We start from the raw sequence: 6,038 nt of genomic DNA on the forward strand, positions 1-6,038 counted from the left end.
ACCCCAATCCCCAGCACGAAGGAGTTTCAACGGGTTGCCCGGGCCTCTAGGCCAGGGAGAACATGTTGATTCCTTCAGTGTAGCGCGCGTGCGGCCCAGGACATCTAAGGGCATCACAGACCTGTTATTGCTCAATCTCGTGCGGCTCGAAGCCGCCGGTCCCTCTAAGAAGAATTTTAATACGTCGCCAGTGAGTTGCGCTCCCCGAGAGTCGCGCACACCTTGAATGACGACGCCTATTTAGCAGGCTAGAGTCTCGTTCGTTACCGGAATTAACCAGACAAATCGCTCCACCAACTAAGAACGGCCATGCACCACCACCCACCGAATCAAGAAAGAGCTGTTAATCTGTCAATCCTTCCGGTGTCCGGGCCTGGTGAGATTTCCCGTGTTGAGTCAAATTAAGCCGCAGGCTCCACTCCTGGTGGTGCCCTTCCGTCAATTCCTTTAAGTTTCAGCTTTGCAACCATACTCCCCCCGGAGTCCAAAATCTTTGGTTTCCCGGAAGCTGCCCGCCGAGCCATTGTAGTAACGTCGGCGGATCGCTAGATGACATATTTACGGTTAGAACTAGGGCGGTATCTAATCGCCTTCGAACCTCTAACTTTCGTTCTTGATTGATGAAAACACCTTTGGCAAATGCTTTCGCTGATGTTCGTCTTGCGACGATCCAAGAATTTCACCTCTAACGTCGCAATACGAATGCCCCCAGTTATCCCTATTAATCATTACCTCGGAGTTCTGAAAACCAACAAAATAGAACCGAGATCATATTCTATTATTCCATGCACGAAATATTCAAGCGGCATTTTGAGCCCGCTTTGAGCACTCTAATTTGTTCAAAGTAAAATTGTCGGCCCACCTCGACACTCACCGAAGAGCACCGCGATAGGATTTTGATATTGAACCGGCGTTTTACCGCCGGCTCACCGACGATATGCTCCGCAGACGTGTCAGTATCACCGCGGATGCGGTGCACCGACAGCGCGGCGCACAAATGCAACTACGAGCTTTTTAACCGCAACAATTTTAGTATACGCTATTGGAGCTGGAATTACCGCGGCTGCTGGCACCAGACTTGCCCTCCAATTGTTCCTCGTTAAAATATTTAAAGTGTACTCATTCCGATTACGAGGCCTCGTAAGAGTCCCGTATCGTTATTTTTCGTCACTACCTCCCCGTGCCGGGAGTGGGTAATTTGCGCGCCTGCTGCCTTCCTTGGATGTGGTAGCCGTTTCTCAGGCTCCCTCTCCGGAATCGAACCCTGATTCCCCGTTACCCGTGACAACCATGGTAGTCGCAGAAACTACCATCGAAAGTTGATAAGGCAGACATTTGAAAGATGCGTCGCCGGTACTGGACCGTGCGATCGGCAAAAGTTATCCAGATTCATCAAAATTAACGACTTCGGACGCATGGCCCTCCGCCGATTGGTTTTGATCTAATAAAAGCACTCATCCCATCACTGGTCAGAGTTCTGATTGCATGTATTAGCTCTAGAATTACCACAGTTATCCAAGTAACTGAGTAAGATCTAAGGAACCAAAACTGATATATTGAGCCATTCGCGGTATCGCCTTAATACGGCTTGCACTGAGACATGCATGGCTTAATCTTTGAGACAAGCATATAACTACTGGCAGGATCAACCAGGGAGCTGCTTACGCAAACGACACGCCTACACCGCGGTCACGCGGCTTCGGCGAGCCGCTGGCTCGGCGGCGTCGAGGGGCGCGCGCTTGCGCGCGCGCCTTCTCGACACGCGTGAACGTAACGCGTCGAATTTGCACGCGACGCGACGTTCGCGCTTCATATCGATAGACTAACTTTGACCGGTCTACGAGCGGCCGTCCCGTCACGATCTCGCAACGAGGTGATGTACAACGATGCTCGACCACTGTGAGGGACATAAAACTGCAACGAACACGACCCCGCGGGCGGGAATCGATGTTGTGACAATTTGAAAATTGAACATTCATCTAAACGCAACTTCTCAATTTTTATTCAATACGTTATTGTAAACATATTAAAACTCGGCTGGCAATTACATGCGCACACACACGCATGATTCGCACTAGATACGATCAACGCCCGGAGCTTGAGGGATAAATTCCAACACGACGCTGCGCACACCGTTTCGACGATGGGCGCGTGTGCGTCCTCTTTTATACATTCTTTCCATATACGGTCGCCGTGGCGACCGCGCACGTGTCGAACACGCTAGGCGCCCTGCGTTGAGGTGTGCCTAGAAGCGTATTCTTTTAACATCACAGATAACACCGGGGGAGACGGTCCCAAATCTTGGTCGATTGGTAACATCACCATACGGTCTGCGAACGCGGTGCTATAATATAATTTTATATTATATTATATAAAATATGAGGAGGAGTAGTATGTATATTCTTTGTTATTTTGTGTTGACACAAGAGAGATATATAAAATGTACTATACACCACACACACAGAGAGAGAGAGAGCTGGGAAAGATCTCGGCGGTCTCGCATTCGAAATACGAATTTGATATAATTTCCTCCGAAAATCCATACCCATATCTATATCATCCATGCGCGAATATATGTATATAATATTCTCACACTTCGCACAAACACAAAAACAAAAACAAGAACACATTCTCTCTCGTCCGTCGTTCGTCTATATAATAGACACGAACGACGCGCGGCAACGAGAACGAGTCGACGCTGTGCGCACGACTGTTTCGCTCCACATCTATACCGAGAGCAATAGTCCGCGTCGGCATTGGAGCGGACGTCGAATGTTTCTCGTAGAGCGAGCGAGAGAGAGACGATTTTTCATTTTATTATGTATGTGTATTGGCGTGCAGTAGTAGCACGTAGTAGTACTAGTAGTAGTAGTAAAAAAATATTATTATTTATTTTATTGACTGATATGATTTTGTTTGTTTTCTTTTTTTTGCATAGACATTTGTATTGATAGATATGTTTCTCGTTGAAGCTCGCAGCACACGCTCAGAGAAATGGCAATGTGGGTTTATTTGAAGAAAAAAAAAACAATTAATTTATTAATAATATGTATGTATGTATGTATGTATGTATGTATGTATAATAATGAATTATAATAATTATTCCGATGCAACGTCAGAGGAAAATGTTTCTCGTACAGGTGCGGCGCGCGACGGCCGGCCGCTCGACAGTTTCGCGCCGAATGTTTCTCGTTGAAGCTCGCAGCACACGCTCAGAGAAATGGCAATGTGGGTTTATTTGAAGAAAAGAAAAAACAAAAAAAACAATTATATTTATTAATAATATGTATGTATGTATGTATGTATGTATGTATGTATAATAATGAATTATAATAATTATTCCGATGCAACGTCAGAGGAAAATGTTTCTCGTACAGGTGCGGCGCGCGACGGCCGGCCGCTCGACAGTTTCGCGCCGAATGTTTCTCGTTGAAGCTCGCAGCACACGCTCAGAGAAATGGCAATGTGGGTTTATTTGAAGAAAAAAAAAAAAAAAAAAAAAACAATTAATTTATTAATAATATGTATGTATGTATGTATGTATGTATGTATAATAATGAATTATAATAATTATTCCGATGCAACGTCAGAGGAAAATGTTTCTCGTACAGGTGCGGCGCGCGACGGCCGGCCGCTCGACAGTTTCGCGCCGAATGTTTCTCGTTGAAGCTCGCAGCACACGCTCAGAGAAATGGCAATGTGGGTTTATTTGAAGAAAAGAAAAAACAAAAAAAACAATTATATTTATTAATAATATGTATGTATGTATGTATGTATGTATGTATGTATAATAATGAATTATAATAATTATTCCGATGCAACGTCAGAGGAAAATGTTTCTCGTACAGGTGCGGCGCGCGACGGCCGGCCGCTCGACAGTTTCGCGCCGAATGTTTCTCGTTGAAGCTCGCAGCACACGCTCAGAGAAATGGCAATGTGGGTTTATTTGAAGAAAAAAAAAAAAAAAAAAAAAAACAATTAATTTATTAATAATATGTATGTATGTATGTATGTATGTATGTATAATAATGAATTATAATAATTATTCCGATGCAACGTCAGAGGAAAATGTTTCTCGTACAGGTGCGGCGCGCGACGGCCGGCCGCTCGACAGTTTCGCGCCGAATGTTTCTCGTTGAAGCTCGCAGCACACGCTCAGAGAAATGGCAATGTGGGTTTATTTGAAGAAAAGAAAAAAAAAAAAAAACAATTATATTTATTAATAATATGTATGTATGTATGTATGTATGTATGTATGTATAATAATGAATTATAATAATTATTCCGATGCAACGTCAGAGGAAAATGTTTCTCGTACAGGTGCGGCGCGCGACGGCCGGCCGCTCGACAGTTTCGCGCCGAATGTTTCTCGTTGAAGCTCGCAGCACACGCTCAGAGAAATGGCAATGTGGGTTTATTTGAAGAAAAAAAAAAAAAAAAAAAAAACAATTAATTTATTAATAATATGTATGTATGTATGTATGTATGTATGTATAATAATGAATTATAATAATTATTCCGATGCAACGTCAGAGGAAAATGTTTCTCGTACAGGTGCGGCGCGCGACGGCCGGCCGCTCGACAGTTTCGCGCCGAATGTTTCTCGTTGAAGCTCGCAGCACACGCTCAGAGAAATGGCAATGTGGGTTTATTTGAAGAAAAAAAAAACAATTAATTTATTAATAATATGTATGTATGTATGTATGTATGTATGTATGTATGTATGTATGTATAATAATGAATTATAATAATTATTCCGATACAATGTCAGAGGAAAATGTTTCTCGTACAAGATCGCCACGCGACGCGACAAGATGCCGTTCAACGGCACGATATCTACAACTCTGTCGATAGATATGTAGATAGTATCTACTCTGTCAAGTATATGTGTGTAACGTGTGGTGGTGTGTGGTGTGGGGTTTTGTTAGCGATAGCGATACGTTTCTAGTTAAAATTGAATATTTAAAAATAAAAACTCTTCTGGTAAGAAAAACTATTTATGGTTTATTATGGTGTGTCTAGTGCAACAACATCAACATTGTCATAATCATAATAATATAATTATTATTAGGGCTATAGGTTAACCTTCCAAATAGGGACCGTCGATTTAAATGTCGATATTTTTAATTATTCTAGATAGTACTCACTAAAAGAAACTTAAGTGCTTGCTTACTTACTTACTTAGTTGATTGAGTTTTTTTTTTTTTTTTTTTTAAACTTTTTCATACAAATTGATATATAAGACATATATGGCCGTTACCGACCGCCGACCAAAATCTATTTCATAAAACCGACATAAAATTGATGTCAAACGTCAATCACTTTGAGTTGACTAAGTGTAAGGGTTCAGATTATTTTGAAAGTATCGATCATTTGCGATGCATACGAGAAAAAGATCATTCATTTCATTGTTTGTAAGTTGTAAATTTTGTGTATTATATTGTAATTCTTGAGTGAGAATTGAGTGTTTACTTACTTACTTACTTACTTACTTATTGAATATCCAAAAAGTACCCAAAACCGAATCAGAGCGCCCCACTATTCACGCGGTCTTGTCTGCCCTACCCCTAGAGTGTATATAAAAGCTCGGAGGCGCGCAGGGAGAGCAGCCCTCACCCGCCGTACCCAAAGCGCGGGCATCATGCAAGCCGTAGCGGCTGAGGCTGGTCGCCGAAGGCGACCAAAAAAGCCGAGGCTGCGTAGGCTTGAATAAAATGCCCTGCGCTTTTGGTACGCAAGGGTGGAGGGGCTGCATTTCCCGTAGCGTCGGAGCAGTACAAAAACCAATTATCATCCATTGTTCGGTTAGGTTAGGTTAGGTTTAGGTTTGTATATTAATATTTTTTATTTTTTTATTTTTAATATGATGCAAAATGAATTTTTATCATTTTGTATGTGTGTATGTATATATGTATTTATGTATGTATTTTTTATATATTTATTGTGCGTTGCGTGTTTTACAATACAAAATAGAAAATGTTTCTCGTACAAGAGCGACGCGCGACCGACCGGCCGGTCGGCAGCTTCGCGCCGAATGT

The 6,038-nt window shown here is 42.4% G+C and overlaps 1 non-coding gene across 1 annotated transcript in view; it reads right to left on the reverse strand.

Moving 5' to 3' along the window:
• LOC123719269 overlaps positions 1–1,656 on the reverse strand; it is a 1,906-nt gene extending 250 nt beyond the window's left edge. Inside the window, exon 1 of the ribosomal RNA XR_006755334.1 lies at positions 1–1,656. This exon is cut by the window's left edge and continues 250 nt beyond it. This is a non-coding gene — a ribosomal RNA (small subunit ribosomal RNA).
• Positions 1,657–6,038: the final 4,382 nt, after the last annotated feature.

This window comes from Pieris brassicae, unplaced genomic scaffold (assembly GCF_905147105.1).
Source record: "Pieris brassicae unplaced genomic scaffold, ilPieBrab1.1, whole genome shotgun sequence".
In the NCBI taxonomy this organism is placed as follows: Eukaryota; Metazoa; Arthropoda; class Insecta; order Lepidoptera; family Pieridae; genus Pieris; species Pieris brassicae.